Source organism: Pteropus alecto, unplaced genomic scaffold (genome assembly GCF_000325575.1).
Source record: "Pteropus alecto unplaced genomic scaffold, ASM32557v1 scaffold24, whole genome shotgun sequence".
Taxonomy (NCBI): Eukaryota; Metazoa; Chordata; class Mammalia; order Chiroptera; family Pteropodidae; genus Pteropus; species Pteropus alecto.
The window spans coordinates 23,455,964-23,478,589 of record NW_006439192.1 but is presented as its reverse complement, the minus strand read 5'-3'; the positions used below and the strand labels follow the sequence as shown (position 1 = coordinate 23,478,589).

The 22,626-nt window shown below is 37.2% G+C and overlaps 1 protein-coding gene across 8 annotated transcripts in view; it reads right to left on the bottom strand.

Moving 5' to 3' along the window:
- The window catches only part of MTUS1 (microtubule associated scaffold protein 1), a 164,262-nt gene that overhangs the window by 106,497 nt on the left and 35,139 nt on the right, over window positions 1-22,626 (bottom strand). Inside the window, exon 2 of one of the 8 annotated variants that reach the window (XM_025049910.1) lies at window positions 8,635-8,800. The exons of the other annotated variants lie outside the window; for them this stretch is intronic. The gene's annotated coding sequence lies outside the window, so the exon portion shown is untranslated. The remainder of the gene's footprint in view (window positions 1-8,634; window positions 8,801-22,626) is intronic. 8 annotated transcript variants of the gene reach the window in all.

Genomic DNA, 22,626 nt, shown 5'->3' with positions numbered 1-22,626 from the left:
CTAGACACTCCCTGTCCAAAATACTATAGTATTGGGGGTTCAAAGTCTAGCCACAGGACAGAAAACCTGCAATAAGAGGCAAAAAAGAAAGACAAAAGTTTATTTCTGTCTCATGCAAAAGTCCACGTAGGTTGTCTAGGATTAAGGGACCTAGCTGTCAGGGACCGGCTCCACCTTTCGCATTCCTCTTCTGCAAATTACCTCAACCGATGGGCCAAAATAGCATTATCTATGTTTCATCAGTAAGGCAGAAGAAGGGTGAGGAAGCAGCAAGTATGGAAGCTACTGCATATAACACCACATTTATGCCAATGGCCACACCTGCCTGCAAAGTAGGCTGGGAAATGGAAACCAATACAGGCTACCTTATCCAGCCATACTTACAACAGATCCAATGCCTTACTCTACAGAGAAATGCTCTTCACTAATAAGAGACTGGGTTTGAACTTAGACTTCCATGGTTACCTATTACATTTCAGTAGAGGTTTTCTCTAAACCAGGGTGCTTTAAACTCAGATCCATTCTCAAGGTACCTTGCTAGACTTGGGAAAAGATCTTTAAAACAGATGGTCTTTTCTTAGTTTTGACATAGATGATGTAGTTATGACAACTATGACAGTGGGCTTATAGACTCTAAAAAATAGTTCTGGATCACTCCGAAGCATTCCGATGTATCAGAAAAGTTTAGTTTCTTCTCAAAAAAAATTGGTCCATCAAGATTGTCAGTCTGGTTTTGCTTCTTCAGTGAATACAAGTTCTCAATGTGATTAATGGAAGTCACATTTTTGTATCTTGGACTAAAATTTGTACTCGATCCAAAATTACAGACTGGTAAAAATAACAAAATAAATACAATTAAAGATACTATCTGAAACATGTATGTGATGTCTACCATGTGCTGGGCACAGGTTCTGGGGCTGCTACAGACTGGATTAGAAGCACCTGTGTAGGAAGTGAGACATAACAATGAGATAAGTGCCTAAGGAAAGGAGCAATATACACAGAAGTAACGAACAGACCACAGTTGAGAGAAGATTTACGCTTGCTTAGGAAAGTCAGTGGAACATAGCAAGCAGAAATGGAGGACAGGCGATGCAGCCAGAAGGAACACACTGTCTTTGAAGTGTGAAGCGATTGGAATGGTTGGAGACAGAAGTGGCCACGGGTGGGATAAAGGGCAGCAGACGGGTAAAGCTCAAGAGTTTGGATTCTATTCTGGGAACAATGTGAGTCTGCCAAAACTGTTAAGATGGATACTAACTCTTTGGTTTGGCTGAAGTGTGGAACATGTTCCAGTGAGGGAAGACCAATGGCAGGAAATTGTGGGAATGGATCTGAACTAATACAGCAGTGGTGAGACAGGAGACGAAAAGCCAGATGAACATGAAAAGATTCACCTCTGTGTCATCTGCACTGAGCAGTGGAGAACTTGGCACACAGCAAGTGTCCAATACATAACTACTGAAGTAAACTTTATTTTAAAAGACTATTTCGCTTATATTAATTTTCGGAAGAAAGCTACAGCAGACAATTTACAGAAAGCTGCATAAATAATCACATCCTCACTATACAAAAAGGATTTAAGCTTTTAGCATAAATTATAGGAGTTTTATAATATTTTCTCTTTTTAAAAATAAACTAATACAAGTTTAGGATACTAATTCTAGGTGTGCTAGGTGCTAAAAGGATTTTTACCCATTCCAAACAACAAATAAAGGAGATATTCAAAGAATGATTAAGAGATATAGGTTAAAATGGATCACTTATTAAGCATAGAGACAGATACTATTTAGCTTAATCATCCAAGGAAAATAATTCACTTCTTTCTGAAATATAGAAACTTAGTTTTTATGTGGAAATACTACTCAACAATGAACACTATCAAAGAAACTTTGTTTATGCCATGGTAAAACAAAAATATCGCACCCCCTTTCCCCATGCACTCCTCAAATCACATGAGGTCTATTTAAAATATCTTTAAGACACCGTATTTCACTAGTTAGAATAGTTTTAGAAATAATCAAGTATTCCCAAGTTTCCTAAAAGTAGATAAAAGCTACCCACCTCAGAAAAAAGAAAAAAAAGTTACAAGACCATCAGCAGGTAACAGAGAGTGTACTCAAAACTCATTCAAACATGCCAAAAAAAAATTAAAAATCATCCAAAGAAAAATAACTATTGTTACTAATAAACAATTAACTAATACTCTGTTTAAACCTCCTAAGTAAATAAAGTTTAAGTGTATGGTTGCATTTTAATGAGATTTGGCATCCAAAAACTTAACCTGTTAACAGTACAGCATACTCAGTCATAGATAATTCACACTATGCAATTAAAAGTCTTTCAGGGAGACAGTGAGAGTTGGGCCCTAGCTGATTATGATAAAGACAGCACCACTGAAGAAAAGCTCCTAGCTAAAGTCTGTTAGAAGATTCAACACAAAGCCAATTAACAGACCCACTGAAGTTCAAGAACTCTGTTTCTTTATTCCAAAAATATACTTTCATTCCAAGATTTTCTGGCTTAAGAATTTCCTAAAAACCTCAAAACCAGCATATGGAAGGCCCTACATATTCACAAACTCTTAAAACTGCATTCCTGAAAGCTTAGTAATTTTACTGAGTAAAATATTTTAACATTTTTCTTTTATAAATACCTGTTTCAGGACATCCTATATTCATTAAACATATCATAAAACAGTAGAAATACAGTAGAAATAACAAAGTTAAGTTCCCCCAATCCTCATATCTTGTTGCTAAGATAGTGTGAAAAGCAAATTACCAGGTTAAACGTGCTCAGAGTATTTTAAATCATAAATATTCAAATAGTTCTAGTTTTCTTCTACTACTCTGCCTCATCCACTTATTCTTTGTTCACACACACACACACGCACACGCACACACGTGCATGCAGAGCTGTAAACAACAAATCCAAGGATCTAGACACTTCAGATGACATAGTAAACTAAAGTTTACATGAAGTAATTTCCTACACACTCCATGCTTTGCAGAGGTAACCAGAAAGTGACCATGGTCAGTTGTAACAATATATTAAATTTTTACATGTAGCCTAATGAGAGTTTTTGTATTTGACAAATTAAGCTCAAAACAAAGCACCACATTTAACTCTTTTCCTCTGCAAAAAAAGTCATTAGAAGTGTATTCACATCTGTTCTTAATAATCCTTGCATTTTCACACATTTTAGAATTTGTCCTGAAGTAGGGGTACTTCAATATATCAGAAAATGTAAAGAGGTGAAAAGTATGTAAGATTTTAAAAGCAGCTTATTTAAGAAAGTATGTCTTCTAAAACTTCATCAACTCTAGTGTTTTGCTGAAACATCCCAAATCAATTACACCAAGGTAACTTATTTACATTCCTTAGAATATCAAAATTGATGGCTGTGAAAGTAAGCAAGAGAAGTATTATTCAAGTTATTTGCCCCCTCCCCCCAAATTGCTTTTGGTTGCACCTAAGAGACTGTCTTTTCATACTGCAATGCAGAAACTACAACCGGCCTAAAATAAATCCGAACACCAGACCATAAAATGAACCCTCTCAGGAGACCAAGGTTATTCAAAGACCAACTCGGCCTTGCAGCAGTAATACAGCCAAGTGTCATGAGTTTTGTTTTGTTTTTTTCCAAACTAAAGAATTTTCTTTGGACTCTCTGCCAACAAAACATCAGACTTTCTGAGGCTTAGAGGCGGAAAACGTATATGCAGATGTTTCTTGGTTATTCTGTACATCCTTTATAGGAAAACCCAAAACAAAACAAAAATACAGTACAGTAAGCAACTTACTGGTCTGCCCAGATCTACTCTGAAAACAGGAGGGACTTCTCCTGTCAGATTAAATCAGCATCCACTATTACCGGGTGGCTGCTTCTGAATTAAAGAAACCAGAATACTCCAGTGATTCGGATAATAAAAAAGGAAAAAAAAAAGGTATTGAAAGAAAGATGTTAAGTTATCTACATCACAGTAGGAACTCAGATTTCAGGTAAAATTTTTATTAATCTATCTACAACTTTACTTCTCATCACCTATACTAATAAATTCTTAGGAGTTGCATATCCTTTAAATTTAGAAAGTTCTAAATACTCAGAAATTCTCAAATAATATATATGTAAAAGAAATTTCCAGAAAGATTCAGTACCATACCATTACAATGGTTCACCACCACCCCATCAAATGGTAAGGGAGGAGGTACAAAAGATCTTTCACATTATAAATTTGCTCCATACATTTCTACATTTAAATATTTATAATTACTTTTGGAATCTTAAATACCAAAATATTAAAAAATATATAGTTATACCCCAATGAAATAAGCCACATTTTTTTTGTGGACTATACTTTTCTGATCGATATTTCTTTCATAGAAACAAAAGATCTGGATATTCAGAATCTTGGGCCAGCTATCTGTTCTTCGTAACATGAATAACTAGTGTCATCAAAGCTTGTTACTTTACAAAATATTCAATGCAGTCCCTAAATAGATAGGACTTTCAAATTCCAACAGATCGTCCAATTCAAACATCTAAAATACATGCCAAGAAGTCCTGCATGCAGGCAATCTACACAGTCTACACACTACAAGAGATAAACTTCTCCTGAAATGAGACACGACTCTACCTTAACAGAGATAATTTTGCTATTCAGCTGTAAAGAGGGCCCATTCATGGAAGAGGGGTTGACGAACACTGATGATTGATTCATCTTCCAGTGCTTAAAGTATTTGGAGTTCATTTAATCCAAACTATTTATTCTATATATGAGAAAACTGTGTTGTAGCAAGAATAAGTTGATTTCTAGTACTTCTTTTATTGTATAGCTCTAAGAGTCAGCATTCACACTATATTCTATGGAAAAGAAATCCCAGAGGTACCATTTAAAGATGATGGTAATGGTGCCCTTAAAACTGTCCAGCGTAGCAGCCCCCAATGACTTCCAAGTTCATAAAACCATTTAGAGAGAGAACCAGGATTAAAAACTCTTATCGGCAGCCCCTTTGGCTCACCACCATCCTGCCTCATAAAAATATGTGAAGGAGGGGATGCAAAATGCGATGGTGCATTTAGAATAAAAATCTAATTTTTATCCTCTTTAAAAGTATGTATGCATTTAACCACTTTAGGCAAAATGGCATGAGTGGCACAGACTAATCTTGTATTAAGAACATAAAATATACTAAAAGAAAAGGCTGCAGAAACTAGAGACAAGCCTACAGGACAAAACAACTTTAAGAAAATATAAAGTGTCCTACATCAATATAATGTATTGAATCAATCTGTGTCCCAAAGTTACAAGTGAGAACAAGAGTAAATACGTCACTTGTATTATCCAACCTGAATCCCTATTGCTCTCAGTCTCCCACTGACTACACTACAAAGGAGATATATAAAGGGATTCATAATTACAACTGTCATGTGCATGTGCTAAAACAAAATTATCTGGTCCTGCTTCCTAATAGAAGAGGCCAGCTTCATTTGTATGGATGTCATATCAAGTAAAGCACTTTTGGCTACAATCGCTGATGCCAATTAAGATAAGAAACCAGTACATGCAGTTCCCTACTAGGTCTCGAAACAGATTAAATTTTTCTACAGAGAAATTATGCCAAAAACTAAACGCCATATGTTCAACGTTTTTTGCAATCCAGTTGCACTCAATGATACAGAAGGCACTAAGTAAAAACATTTCAGATCATTACCTAGTAGAGTAAATAAGCAGAGTAGTTCTTCCAATTTCTGAAACAAAGAAACAGAAGGATGAGACAGAAACAAAATGGACACAGGTCTTTGAAAAAGCAGTGGCATAGGAACTTTATGAAGATTATATAACAAGACTATTTTATTTAATCTATAAGAGAATTAAAAAGAGATTAAACCTCCAAAAATACATTCATAAGAAAAGTACCTACTCTGAACTAAATCATCCTTCCTGCTTTCTAAGCGTGTGCAACAAACATACACACACACAAATTTTTCCTCCTTTCACCTGCTTGATTTGAAAACTTAACTTAGGCTGAGAAACTATTATTTGTTTTTATGCCCTGAGACACCAGTGAGTATCCAAGAAAAATAAAGGTATACAGCAAAACTCAGAAAGATTAGGAATCAGATCCTAAAGGAAAAAATAAACAAACAAGACTGTATATTAATGTCTCTGAACCAAACTTGTATCATCATGTTTCAGATCACCAAACCAAAACACGGCACTGAGAGAGGAATCTGAAAGAGTCTAGTAATAGCCACAGTCACTGGAGGATGCCTGAAAGCAATTCAGAAAGCCCAGTGTTTGCATCAGAGGCCCTCAGGCACAAAGACAAACTTAGGGCAAGATCCTGCACTTTCATGTAGCACAAAAACCCAGAAGGGAATTCCCAGAAAAAACCCTCTAACATTTCCCTCATCCCTTCTGTTTTTGTCAACCAGCTTACAGACATCACACCCAACACACACGTGTATCGACAGCTAGTGTTTCCAAGGTAGAAATCCAAGCTCAAAGCACACAACAGGTACCCGGGTCTCAGATGCAAAGTTGCTCAATCAGAGGCCACGCTCTTGCCCGCACCAGACACTGCGCACACACTTCTTCCTTCACCTCCATTCTCTTAATTGAACAATCTTTAGCCATACTGCTGGTATGGGCAGTCTCCAACGTATAAGAAGGTTATCTGCCAAAGTTCATTTGGACATTTAAGTAAAAACTAACTTTCCTAGAGCAATGTTATTAATGATGATTAGATTCCCAGGCTGGCCCCCAAACAGAAACCCATTGAATCCATAATGTAAGTACCACTACATTATGTTCAGAAAGATCTACCAAGCCCTAAACATATGTATAAAGACCAAGAAGCTGAACACAAGATAGGGTATTGTTTCAGTGGGAAAAAAATGCATTCCAAGTGAGAAAAAAGAAATAAAGAAATTACTTTTTCTACCTGATTCTGGCTACCAACAGATGCAATGGAATATTATCCTGCCATGAAAAGGAATGACATTCCAATACATGCTACAAATAGATGAACGTTGAAAATACGCTAAATGAAATAAACCCAAAATGAAAAGACAAATATGGTACGATTCCTCTTAGATGAGGTGCCTAGTATAGGTAAATTCATAGAGATAAAAAGTAGAATAAAGGTTCCCATGGGCTGGTGGGAAAGTCGAATGGAAAATTATCCTTTCATGAGTTTCAAAAGATGAAAAATTCTGGAACTAGACAGTGGTGATGGCTACGCAACACTGTGAATGTACTTAATGCCACTGAACTGTACACTTAAAAATGGTTAAAATGGTAATTTTATGTTATATCTAACCACAATTGAAAAAAAAGAAGAAAAACAAGAAAGTAACACCACAAACTAGAAGAGCTAGAGCTAATGCTTTAACTTCATTGTTACCTCAAGTTTCCCAATATACAGAAGAGGCGAAAAATACTATATCTTAGAACTTCGGGCTACTTCGTGAATATCTGAGATCTGAAATGCTAAATCCACAGATGGAAAGGGTCTACACCACAGCACTCGTCACCACACTGACCACTGTGGCACCACACGGCTGCTGGGCAGAAGCTCTCCTGAGCTGGACAGTGACACAGAAAGAATCCACTTGTACCTATGAACAGATACCTTAACTTTGCAAGTTTTGTTGTTAAAATCTTCATTCGAATTCTCTATTAATGAGTCATAAAACAGATAAATGATTTCAGAGAAGAGTAAAATTATGATAGTAACCAGAACACATTTGTTGACAAAGATTTTTAGATAAAGCGGTTTAAGATTAAGAAGGCAGCGCTGGGATGAACAGCAGCGCCCACTGCCAAGAGACAATGGGCAAGTCCCAGGAGAGCTCATGTGTAGACTCCAGGTGAAGAAGTCCGGCCAACCTAGTGACTCCAGCTGGGGCATGAAACTCAGAGTAAGCGGAAATCGCACAACCGAGTCACAGAACTTAGGAACAGACTTATAGTCAGGCGCTTCACCATTAAATCGAGGTGTTTAGGCTCCTGCTGGCCCCTCAAACCACCCAGCACGAGTACTGATATTATTTCTAGAGAGGCTATTACAACTACCTCTACATGGAACACTCTATTCAAGGCCCACATACTAAGAAACTCCTTCTCCGGGGTTAAATAAATCTCAACTCGATTGTATGGTTCTAAGAGTAAGAACTGTCTAATAAACTTCCTTGTATTTGCCTAAGTTTCAGGTATAAAGCCTTATTCTATGTAAGCATTCAATAAAGAATTCAATAAACATTGACTGTAAATCAGCTTTTCTTAGCTATCCATTAAACATCACTCATAGAGGATGAATTAAAATTAATAAGTGGTAAGCAACATTTTTAAATATCTAAACACAAATAAAAAATAAAAGAAAACAATTATATATGTGTAGATATGTGTAATATTCCCCTGACACTCTCTATTTTTAAGACCTAATTGTAACTGTCCTTTTGGGAAGCAGTGTCAACAGTCATCAAAATAGATTTCATGTCATCTTACTTTAAGTGGAACACTCTGAATGTAGGCTCGGTTCACAACAACCCCCTTTCTCTGGGAAGGGCCTGTTTTACTTCCTGAAGCGGGCTCCACTATGTGAACTAGCTCTGGTGTAGACACCTACCTCAAATGGTGTCAGATTCTCTCTCCCCAGCGTTACAATTAGAAACAGCTAGTTAAGCAGAGTGTGTCCGTGGAACTCCCAAGCCCTGTGGAGCTAGCCTCTTTCCTCCACGCTTCCAGAAGCAGAGGAAGTGAGTGTCTTCAGAGAGAAGAATGCTATCAATGTCCTAACAGAAGCAGAAATGCAAAACAATGAGGGGATTGATTAACCTGACTTGGTTCTGGACAACTTCCTTGACACTGAGTTCTGAGAAATAGTCCATACTCTTTTAATATTTATCCAATTTTTGGCCTGTTAGCTTGGATTTCTAATACTTTCAATTAAGAGTCTTAGGTAAACTATTGCCAGACTCTATCATAAGAAATACTTTAAGTAGAGGATTTTCAAGCTTACTTTTTACAACTGTGATAACTTAAAAACAACCTAAATGTTAACTAGGGACTGATTAGAAAATTACAGTAATTCAATGAAATAACCATTTAAAAACTATGGTTTATAAAACAACTAGGAAAAATGTTTGTGTGTTTTGTGATTACAACTGTGTAAAACAGAAAAAGAACACAAGAAAAGGAAAACAGTAGACATGAGTTGGGCGTATGAGGCTATGGGTTATTGATGTTGTTTTCACCCTGTCTGTGTTATTAAAATCAGGAAGAAAAATCTAATAATTGCCAAAAATGAGAATAAATGTCCATCGCTGGGGGATGAATAAAAAAATTGCAGTACATCCATATAATAAAATACCACTGAGCAACAAAAAGGTAGACCACTGATACAACTGTAGAGACTTATTCTAAATACATATGCTAAGTGAAAGATGCCAGACACAAAAGGCATATAATTCCATTTATATACTATCTGGAAAGGCAAAACCATGAGGACAGGATCCATGTCTGCCTGGGCGTGGAGGGATAATACTCAAGGGAGTACAAGAAAACTTTTTGAGATAATGGAAATTTTTTTTAATTGTGGTTACACAACTATGGTTGTCAAAATTCAAAAAACTGTCTACCTAAAAAAAGCAAATTTCACTGTATGTAAATTATACTTCAATAAACCTGATTTAAAAATAAAGAACATACTGAGTTTGGAAACCAAACCAAAGCTAGGAGGAGGCACTAAGATATGTTTTCTAATACCGGGTGACATTCATTCATCAAATTTATTGGATGCCCAGTACATATCAAACACTTTGCTAGGTGTTAGAGTGAACAAAATAGACAAATAACAACTATGCAAACAGAAATTGTAGTTAATGAAGAAAAGCAGGGAACTCTGAATGCTATTATGGCGGGGAGAAGGGGGCAGCGGGCGGTCACTGAGCAAGTCACATGTTTAGCTGAGACCTGAGAAACAAGTAGCAGGTAAGGAGGTAAAAAATGGGAAGGTTCTAAATGTAATATTTTATCGACGGTCAATAACAATTCAACTGTTTAAACAGACGAAGTACGATTTTATTTTAATATTTTGATACGATGTGGAATAAGACCTCCTGAGTAAGCATCCAGGTGAATGAAGGTCTTAAAACAGCACAATCAACAGTAGCCAGACATGTAAAGAAGTATTTTGGATGTTAGAGACCTTCAAAGGGTATTATTGCTCCTCCATCCATTATCAGTGTTTCAAAAATGGTTAACAGAATGTATAAATTATCCTGATATAAGATTGCCTAAAGGTAACTAAATGCTCTGGTGTTTTAAAAAGATTTCTTGTACTTGCTTTTACTTTTGGCTAAATTTACCATGGTTTCCACAAGCTTACGAAGACTCTAAATGATTACACACATGTACACACACCCGCACAGTTACCAAAAAGTGAACTAAAATGACCGTTTGGTAAACAAAACTCTTCACAGGAATAGCTCAGAGATATTGCAGGTTTGGCTCCAGACCACGGCAATAAAGTGAGTCACATGAATTTTTTGGTTTCCCAATGCATATAAAAGTTATGTTTATACTTTAGTGTAGTCTATTAGGTGTATCGCATTCATTCAAAAAAAAAAAAAAACCACAATGTATGTAGCTTAATTTAAGAATACTTTACTGCTAAAAAATGCTAACCATCACCTGAACCTTCAACAAGTCATAATCTTTTTGCTGGTGAAGGGTCTTGCCTCAGTGTTGATGGCTTCTGACTGATCAGAGTGGTGGCTGTTAAAGGTCGGGTCTTGCCTCAGTGTTGATGGCTGCTGACTGATTAGGGCAGTGGCTGTGAAAGGTTGGGGTGGCTGTGGCAATTTCTTAAAAGAAGACAACGATCAAGTTTGCCTCTGCAATTGAATCTTCCCTTCAGGAACAATTTCTCTGTAGCATACGATGCTGTTTGACAGCATTTTACCCACAGTAGAACTTCTTTAAAACTGGCATCGGTCCTCTCAAACGCTGCCACCGCTTTATCAAATAGTTATGTAATATTATAAATCCTTTGCTGTCGTTTTAACAATCTTCGCAGCACCTTCATTAGGAGATTTCTTCTCAAGAAACCACTTTCTTTGCTCATCCATAAGAAGCAACTCCTCATTCATTAACGTTTTATCACGAGATTGCAAGCACTACTCTATCTTTATACTCTTAAACTCACAGGCTGCTAGCTGGCAAATGCCTTTGCTGGATTCTTCTCTGAACACAGCCTTTAAGTGCTGGGAGCAAGGCTGGGCTCAGCTCCTTAAATCCTTCTTTTCCTACACTCATACCTTAAATGCATTCTGTTTGATAACACCCTCGAGGATAACTCTAGCTCTGATCCTTCCCTAAAGCTCCAGATTTAAATACCCAACTATGAATTCAGTATCTCCATTCGCCTTGCCTATCGAGTAAGATCTCAGACTTCACCCGTCTGAAAGAGAACTCCAGGCTTGTAGATCTACTAACTTCCCTCTTACTCCAACGCTCCTTATTCTCAGTGAAACACCACTGCGCACCCAAGTCGATCATGCAAAAAACCCTAGGAGTCAGCCTTGATTCCCCTTTCCCTCTCACCCAAATAGGTGCTACTTCAAAATACATTTCACACCTTCACTATCACTTCAGCTCCTCAGCTCCAGTTGAGCAAATCATTAACCTCTTGCCTCCTTACAACACATGTTGCAACCAGAATGATCCATCTGAATCAGCTCATGCAAATCATCTCTCAAAGCATACTATGGTCTCTTACTACACATAACATGAAAAATAAACCCACTGACCTGGAATAATTGGCAACAGATTAGCATTTGCGCTACAGGTGACAAGAAATACCTTCAAAGGCAAGGGAGTCCTCACTGCCACCCCCAAATGAGACGATATTGCTTCAACTTCATAGTCAACTTTAAGAGGCAGTGGAAAAAAATCTCTGAAAATCAATATCACCCATTCCTAAATCAATGAATGTTCAAAGAAAATACTCTCCACCTCTTATCTAATCAGACCTCTACAATTCCCCTGAAGGCTGGGATGGAAAAAGGTGCTCTTGGCCTTTGACCAACGGTTGTTTCTATTTCTAAAGTGATCTGGTTTCACCTTAAATTGAAAAAAGAAGTCTAAAATAAAGTCTCTAAAATAAATACTAAGTTTTGAATATGTTATACCAATCACAAAACAGCTACCATTCTGGAAAAGGTTATTTTGTATCTCAATTTCGGCCTGAAGTTTCTTTTAGCCCATATAACTTCAACATAAAATGTGCACCATATGTATCCAAAGTGAAATATATAATTCTCCCAGAAATTTCAATTGTAAATGTATAGGTCTTTGTTTAAGTGACCCGTTGTCTGCAAGTTTTCAAATAATGCTTCCCTTTGTTTCCTGGGCAGTATAGGAAACAAGGCATGTTACTGTTTCCATCCCTCAAACACACGTGACTAACACTAAAGACAAAATATTTTCTTGCAAATTAGAAATGTCTCGAAATATATTCCACTAACCCCAGCCTCATAAAAAGAATAACCTCCAATATTTACTTCAGTAAAAGTTTCTAAGGTTTTTTAAAGTCAATCACTAAAACTTTTTCTTCCTCCTACACAAGCCAGGAAGAAAACGCTCACTCTGCCCTACACTTTCACACCTGTCTTCAGACACATACACCCCACTGGACCGCCTCCTGCCAGCAGGAAGGCAACAGTGGCTCTGTGCCATTCAGGCCCTCCTCCTAAGCTGTGACTATTTTTAGGCCTACAGCCCCTCTCTGATTTCTAACTTGCCCTAGATAATAATCATGAGGCAATCTTTAGAGAAACCATTCAGAAGCAGACAAGTTCCAGTAGGATTAGCAACAGTCCTCTGCTAACTCAGCAAGAAGCCTCTGAGGGCTGCAGGGGAGAATGCCCTCCAAGGATAGCAGGGTCATGACCTTTAGAGGCCTACCCACACACTGCCCTCGGCTGACCAGATCAAGACTGGGATCCCATTCCAAATGTACCAACCCAGAGTGCCTGTGATTTTATCAGGTTAAAAAAAAAAATCAAAGAAGAAAGATTACTTAGTCTTATGGGAATTTTAACCCACGTGCCAGAAAATTTAAAACAACTCAGTGACGAGATGTTCTTTTTTCTCTGAAATGTCACGTGTGGTAGTGACACTGAGATTTAAGATTTGTGTAACAGCCTTGGAAAGAGGTATTGATCAAAATATTCGAAGAAAATTTTAGTCACCTTTCAAAAAAAGAATAGCATACCAAGACAGTATAGTAAGTTAAATTTCCCTATGCTATTTATAAATATAACCATATACTATAACATCTGTAATTGGAACGGGCCTACCAGAAACACTAAATATATCTGATGTTAAAAATACACCATCTACTTCTACCTCTCTATAAAAGACCACTATAGTAACATGAATTTCGACTTAAATGTTTGGTTGGTATTTCCACCTCACTACTAAAATGAAGAATAAGAACCTCAAACTAGGTTTGAATGTTTTAACAACTGAAATTTCATGGGAGAGCACATCCAAAAAATAAAGAGAAAAATACATTTACGTATTTCATCTTGCACCTTTCCTCCAAGAACATCATGACATAGCAAAATGAATCTTTCATTCACCCCCAATTTGGATTTTGTAAAGAATTGTACATCTTTTCTGAACCCACAAGTTTATAGTGTCAAAAATATTTGCTCTCCAGATTTTTACTGACAACATTAAATGAAGATGTTAAGGATAACACATTGGCTCTAGTATTTGAGAAGACAGACTGGCTTGACTCAGAGCTGCATGTCCAAAGAATAACAAAGGTTCACTCACTCCTGGCTGTGGCAGTGAGCACCTGTTTATTGGGAGTCTCTGGCCTGAAAGTGAGTACATCCCCACCAGTCAGCTATCCCCCCTTCCACCTATTCTGGAGTTCTAGGATAGCTAAATCTACAAGTATGTCAAGAGAACAAAAGAACACAACATGGACCTCAGGAAGCAAGAAACCCAGCCAAGTCCCCTCCCTTACCCTCATAAGCAGAACAAATTCGCATTGCTCCAAAATTGGCTACTTTTTGTATTTCTCAGATGGGAGTATAGGACGAGAGGCCTATGGGATCTCAGAATCTGTCCTCAATAGACCTGGAGGAATAGATTTGTAATTTTTTAAAAGAAAAAAGACATTGAATATGCATACTGTTGTACTAGTGAAGAATTTGGAAATTTAAAAATTGGGCTTTGTTTAGCTTTTCTAAGGCTATTTCTAGGGCTAACATGTTTAATGCATGTCATTAGCTCCATGAAAATGTACAAGTCTGCCTCCCAATTGTATGAAGGCCCATGACAGGCTTTAAAATCATTGGTACATGAAAGTCAATGAAGACAGAAACCTCTAAATAATTACCCTCAGCAATAAATTCTCAATAGAAAGAATTCAGTAATATGTCAACTCCATCCCTAAAAGCAGACTGCAGCTCACTTGTGGCCAACACATTCCATGCTGACTGAGGCCAGGACCACTGCTCCCATTCTCACAGATCCATGAGCCCTGATGGCATGACAGGCTGGCTCAGGATTTAAAGGCAGAGACGGATGCAATGAAGATGTGCACTTGCAAATGGAACAGAAATGTTCTACTCATGCTTACTCAATTAATATTTGTAGACTTCAATAGCTCAGCTTTTTAAAGTGAATAATTCTAGTATCCACTCATGCCTTTCTCCAAATGATTTCAACCCCTGTATAAAGTATTTTAATCAGAAGTTAAACAACATTTTTTTCTTCTTGGATATTAACTTCTTAGTTTAGCTGTCAATGAAAGATGGAAGTGTGGTTTAACTCAGTCTCTACATTTACAGTTGAGAATAATTCTATTCCTCACCAATATCTAAACACAAGACATTTTAGTTAGCAACATAAACCTTACCAATTTCCTTACGACCATTTTCTTAATATTAGAAACTTTCAAAAAATTATCCTTATGTAATTTTTAATATATTCAGAGTCTCCAATTAGCTACAAAAGGAGGAACTCATAAAATAGCACTAGTGCCACAGAAGCTAAATGGCTGCAGGATGGGGAGCAGTTATTTCTTACCATCCTGCAGTTCTCTTATTCCTGCTATAAAGTGACCTTTTACTATGAGAGCTTGAATTCATTCCACATCCATTCATTAATGCCTACCATGTGCCAGCTGCTCTGCTAGGGACACAAAACAGTCCCTGTCTTCAAGGAGCCTTCAGAGTGTGAGTGCAGTCGAGAAGACAAGAAAGGACAAGTATATAATTTTAAAAACTGCAAAAGTAGAAGCGACCAGAGCCTAAGGGAACCCAGAGGATGGGCTCCACTCCTGAGGATATGCAAGGAATTGTGAAGTGCAGCTCCCTGAACAAGACAGAGCTTGAGCTGAGTATAAGGAACAGACATGTGAGTACTTCTCGACCTTTCAGATTTTATGGCCTAGTAACCGCTTCCCTCCAAGAATCTGGAGATACAACATGAAAAGGCCAGCTCTTAATTTTGCCACTAAGGACACTTCAGACAAAGTACCTTTTTAATATTACCAATCTATTACCTTTTTAATATTACCAATCTATTATAAAAGAACATCGTTACTACTACCAAAACAGTATACAAAGACATTTTTTAACATGAAAATGCAGAAACATGTTACATAATTGCAGAAAAAAAGAACATTCTTTTAGTTTAGATTATATAAATTTAGCCTGATGACATGTTAATACATTGTATTTTTTTTTTCCATTTCACTGTATCGTGGCAAACATTTTGTCATCAAGCACCCCTGGTTCATAGATCCCCATCTGGAACCTCTGAGCTGGGAGAAAAGGGCAGTGAGCAAGGGGGAGGGAGGGAATGAGAGCAGAGAAGAGAGGGTTCCAGATGGGATACGAAGGGCAGTTTCTCAACTCTCCGGGGAAGATCAAAGAGGAAGACTCAAGAGAAAGACACACAAAAGTAAGTGCTAAGAGGGCCAATGGACCAGAAAAGGCCTGGAACAGATCAAAGAAGAGTCACTGTATACTGATCCCTCCACTAGAAGCCACGACAGAGACCACAGAAACCAACACACGCATGGACAAAGTCATCAAAAGACCAACCACGAGGAGCTGCCTCAGCAGAGGCCAAGACATCTGGAAGACAACACCTGGACCAGACAACCCTTACCCACTGCCTGATATTTGTTTTATAGCTTCTCCAGGACCTAGGTACCATCCAGATGCGGGTGTACTGGGGAGGGAGGAAAACAACTGTTGAGAGGAGAAAACAGCTCTGGGTAGAAAGTTTGAATTGACCAAATTTAAATGCTGAAGTTAGGTAGAAAGTTTAATAAGAAGCTCTTAAACACACTGTGGGAATAGCTCATCTTCAGGAATACAAAAAGCATGCCCAAAATAATTCAGTTCAGGCCAGAACACATCACAGTTCTTTGGGTTACTTAGGAATTCACCCACCTCAAACCAACTCATACTGTTTCATAAATATTTCAGAAAGAAAATCAAAATAGAATTTTAAAAATACTCTTTCCTGATAAAGTTGACACTTATTGTGGAGTGAGGCTGACCTAATAGCTGTAAAACAATCTGAGGCTTTTGAATGTCAGAAGGACTTGTGAGAGAAAAAGTGGTGTCAATAATGTTCAGTGCATCGAGGGACTGACAAGTGGGGACTGCCTCTCTTGACACATTGTCAGTTCCTGCTCGTCCAGCCACAGCTAGCAGTGTGTGAGGCCAGGATGGGGGAGCAGGCAACTACCTCTTCCACGGATAAAGATAACAAAGTCAGCACACAGCACTTCAAAGTCTACAAAGTGTTCTCACAGTTGTCTTCCCAGTTGACAGCCCATGGGACAGACAGGTCCCATGATAGTCACCTTCTTCCTATCACCCCTCTCCTTTTAGAAATGTTAAACTTGATGTTTCCAGAACTTCAGTATCTTGTCCAAGAAACAGAGTTAATAAACAGCAATGGACATTAAACCCAGTTCAAATGTGTAATCTTGATCCTCGTTCCACCCTCCTTCCCACAATAATAAAGTCAACTAACTTTTGATTTTACTGTGGAGGGCATGTGTTATTCATGGAAAGCTTCCACATTTACTCAGCTACTGGGTTACCTACCTTAGGCAAGCCAAAAATAATCTTGGCCTCATTTTCCTCATCTGTAAAAATTGATATAACAATAACAATCCATCTCATAGGGTTGTTCTAAGATTTGAAAGTAATTTCTGGAAACTTTCTAACTCATGCACAACTGTTAGTTGCTACTGTTATAATGGCAACAACCTTGTGAAACAAGCTTTCTTATGACTAAAGCTTATTAACTTCTTCATATAGTCGAGGGAACTTTCTGGGGTGATGGACATGTAGTATGTCTTGACTGGTGTTGGCTACATAGATGTTTATTCATCAAACTCTTAACTGTACACTTAAGTTAGGTGCATTTCATGGTACTTAATTTTATCTCTAAATGTACTTTTCACAGAATATGTGGTCAGTAAACAGCAGTATATACTCCAGAATACACCGTTAATTCACATTAAAACCTACAGATGTTTTTCTTGGCTCTTGTTCTAAAATCCACCTTCCAACTAATTCCCTCCTACCCAATTTAAAACCTGAAATATTGGCTACATCTACCAATTACCATTTTTGTCTGGTCTCATGAACATCGAACATGCCCTATTTATATAGAATTTTGCTTTACTGTTACCTCCTGAAATATATTCACCTAGTTCCTCCTGAAGGATTTGCCTCTGGCATCAACTCTGTAGGGCATTATAGCCACAGACCTAAACAATCACCTTGTATAGCAGGTCAGGAACACACACTAGGTGTCTACAATCCTAAACCAATAGACCTCTGAGAATATAAAATATTATCTCAGTCTAAGTCAGTATTCCTATTTTTTGAGCAAATTAAATATAAAGTACTATTCTATGTATTCCTGAGAGATGAACAAGTTTAAATTCTTGCTCTTATGGATATTATATTATAGAAAATTTTCAGAAATCCATCAAAAAGTAAGCTTTTTCATGAAAATCAGTAAAAAATATGAGAGTCAAAGCAATAAGACTCAGTCCCAGGATAGCACTGAGTAGAGAATAAACTGTCCCTATGAAAGGAAAGAACTAAAACCAAATCACCATTTACACACAGTGCCCATCAAAGGCCACCATCGAGGACTATACATTTGGGCTAAAAAAAAAAAAACTGATGTAAAGACTCTGCATTCTGTTTGTTTCGAAATTATATACAGCTAGTTAAAGAAATTACCCAAAAGGCAACACAGGTTTGGAGAAAAGAGGAGTAAACTCAATGTGCAGGTCAGAGTTTAAAACTAAAATAAAAATTTTTTCCTGAAAGTGTTAAATAACCATGAACAGCTCCTTGTTTACAATCTTTCAGACAGTTGACACATCTCTTCCAATCCCACTTGGCTAAAAGGAAATAATTTTCCTTTTGAGTCATGCCAAGACCAATTGAAAAATGTGTTGGGTGTGTAGTTACACAAGTTGGCACCTTACGTCGTATCTCCCAACCTTCACTAAACAACTTCCTGCACCTTTACTTGAAAATAATTACCTATGTTAGGTTTTCCACTGGCAAACAAAAGGTCCTTAACAATGGTCAATGTATGTTCACACCTAAGTCACAGCAGCAGCCCAAAGAGCCGACCTACATAAAGGGACGTTTCAAGTCCAAGCACTGTACATTCCTTAGAAGTCACTCTGGTAATAGAGAACCGCTGACCTTCAGGGCTAGAAACCATGACTGATACCCAGGGTGTAACTGGTTTTATGAGACATTCTCTTCCCAGTTCTGATTGAAACCAGGTCTCATCTCCTAGTTAAGTTTCTACTGAGCATTAGCTCCATCTACCCAGGAATTATCTGCCTCTGTGCAGCTTAAAATAAGGAAATGTGATTCAAAATTTCTCTAGAAAAAAATGTTTCAGAAAAAAAAAAATGAGTCCCTATGCAACATGCACAATCTTGGAATGCTATCTGTAAAATGGGTATATTTGCAATGTATTATTGTACAACCAAATGATTCAAATGATTGTTCTGATAGAATTTTATTTGGTTCTTGAAGTCTGAAAACTATAAAATCTCACAGAAATGTAGTATATCATTATAATGATATTTAACTGTCAATTTTCCATTTGTGCGCAGTATTACATTGGCAGTAGGGAGTAGAGCATGAGGAAAGAAGACCTGGGTCCTTGTCTTAGTTCCATAACTTACTCATAATACAAAACATCTACCCAAATAGTTCTAGCCCTCAATTTTCTCATGTATAAAACAGAGCTCTCCCACCCTGCCCTCATCTCAAGGGTTAATGTGATAAATGAATGAAAATATCCTTGATGTCCTATTTACAAGGTACTTTTCAAAAACATATGGAGTTATTTCACTTTGTTTGAAAGATGAAAATTCAGAATTGCTTTAGTATTTAAATATATGAATAACAACATTTTCCAACCAAAACTCTTAAATATGAATGTTATTGGACTAAGCTACAGGTTAAAAATTAGAACTGAGGACAGCAGTACTGTAAAATCCACAAGTGCTTTACTAGTTGGAAGGGATGATTCAATTCTAAGTGCTTTAAAAAATGTGCTGATAGCAAACTGGCAACCTAATTTAGACTTTAACAAAGTACAAGTATCTGCTTTGACTTTTAAAAAAATACAGCTCAAATATAATAAAATATCAGCAACTCACTAAACAAAGTCTCGGGAAAACCAAGAGGTGACAAAGCTGAAATCCCAGAATAAATAATCTCAACCGTTACTGGTACAAACCAATTCTTTTTAAGGAAGAGGGAAAGTTATCGAACTCCTATGCCTGGAATTTAATTTCCAATAGAGAACAAAGCAGATCCAAGCAATACCTCCAACAAAGGTGAGTGGAGGAAATTAACTGAAACTTCTCGCCCATGAATCAGAAGAGATTTAAAACAAGAAATAAAAGAAGGTTATTAGCATTTATTCATTATCATCTATATTCCGGACACTGTAGTAGAATAACTCCACGAGAGAGGTATTATCCTAGATGGTCTGATGAGGCAACGGGTGAAAAGGCAGGGACGTAACTTACCCCAAATCACACGGCTTAACATAGAATACCCCATAGAGGAACCCGACTTGGTCTAACTTTGAAGTCTGTGCACACTCCAGACTTCCTGTGCCAAATGTTCTGGATATCAGTAACATTTTTTCCCAATTCTATAACAAAGAATGTCTCAAAGGTTTCCTAATGGACATCAGAGTAAGCAAAATCTAGCAAAATGTTGACATGCCTCTCTATTCCAATTTTAACAATAGGAGGAAGGAGAAGAAAAAAGCAATACCCTGCCCTGCCGGCTTCTATTTATACCATGTAAGTAGAAAATAATTTTCATTTGATTATATACCTATAAGGTTATAAATTTTAAGTGTTTAGTGTAACAAGATACAACCAACATTTTCAACCATAACAGTCATATCTGTAACATATGATCATTTAAAGCTTTTTGTAAAAAAGAGAAATGCAGGATTTTTCCTATCTCCATTCTCTTTTCATTGACTAGACCCACTCTTCTTATCTTGGAATTAAAATGAATTAGTAAATCCTTCTGCATAGTTGTTTGCCATGAATATCTCCATAAGGCAACATCAAAAATTTTAAGTATTACTCTTCAATACTTGAGTATAAGGACTCTTCAATACTTGAATATTATATCAAATTTAATAACTAACAATTCTAGTAAACCATCAAAGTTTTCCAGAAATGCAAAACTAGTCTGAAACACAAATCTTATTAATGTAATAAAAGAACAATCCTAGACTGAAAATGCTTCTAAATTCCTCTTTAAAATGTACATTTCTCTAAACATAAGAAATTGTCTCTGTGACTGCACAAATGGAGAATGTCACAAAGTCTCACAAGTGGAATTAATTCTGTACAACTATTTGCACATGGGCATGCCTGGTGTTTTGAGAATGGCACTTTATTAAAAAACAGAATTTATAACTCAGAAAGAATAAAAACCTTACACCATCCAATCTATGTTGGCCTAACTCCTAATGGCATATGGTCTTTCAGAAGGACACAAGGCCACAGACTGAGCTGCCACACTCTCTCTTCTGTCTGCTATGCACATCACAGTGGATGGGCAGGGGGTGTGTAGGGCATGAGGAGAGGACAAGAAGTCAAGAAAAGCAGTAAGGAAACTAATATCTCTAGCTTAGAAGACCTTCTAGTAGCTGTGACTAAATTAAGAATTTCAAACTCCGATGCCATCAGAGCTCTCTCTGATTTCTTCCAGGCTACATCTGGTAAAAATAATTCTAAAAGTGAAAATACATCCAGCATCATAAGGTCTAGACCCCATTCTCAAGAAACCAACAAGATATAACAAAAATATAGCGGGAAAGATCACTAAAAAGATTATCCGGAGAAAGTAAGTGAAACTACAAACTGCAGTGCTAAGCATCCTGCTTCTCAACTCATCTGGTAAGAAGGAAAAGTGATCAAGAGTCCTTACATAACTAAAAATGTCAAAACAGCCTTAGGTTTAACATAATTTGATCGAGGTAGCAGAATCCCCAACGTCTGGCACAATATTAAGGATCTGGGAGAATATTTCCGGCAACCTGAACACAACTAACATTTCCCAAACTGCGCTTTTTGCAATGGTTGAGGCTTTTCTGATTCCCGAGAACCATAGCTGCACCCTTGTTCTTTGCACAGTGTTTGACCCACAGAACATAGTTTGAGGGTGATGAAAATTAAACTAAAGATTCTAACAGCAAGGATTTTTACTCATGCCTTTTAGTTACCATTTAACGTGAAAACACAATCCTAACTATATATTATGTATACGTGACTTGGTTCTCCATAGGGGACTATAGGGGCTGTAGACTGACGAGTTAATTCAACAAGTGCATTTTTCTTAGTAGAAAAATTTACCCTTTGTAACCCAATTCCCATTTCTCCAATCTTTCTCTCTCACCAGCAAGTAGGACTTCCGCAATCCTCTCATGAATTACAGTCTATTGGGTGGTTAGGTTAGTAGAAATGTGCGAACATGGTTCAATTCTATAATCTGCCCAAGAATGAGATGACTATAGTGTAGCAGTTACTATATAATAAAAACAGACTTTTTACAGCACAAGGTGATTTAATCAGTAGTTATTCTTGTAAGTGCAACTCAATCAACTTGACACAGAGGCTGGGGGGAGGGGTTGAGACCACGTTTGAATATCCTCTCTTAGACTGCTTATATCTATATTGTCTTCCATTTTTGTTCATGAAGCTAGTGCAAGCTATGTTTTAAAAGGGCATGCAGTTTCAACTTGTTATCATGTATGGTTAATCATCAAAACAATCTACGAGATACACATCAGAGAGAACTCATTTGTCATTGAACACTCCTAAATACATTGTATGTCCAGAACTGCTTATCTGAAATAAGGTGAAGAAATATTGACTTTTCACTCAGAACTGGTATGTATGTAAATAATACCAGAGTTAAATATTAGCAAGTTTCCAGTGCTGAAAAGTAGAAGCTAACTCAACAGTCAAGATTCAATGAACACCGCC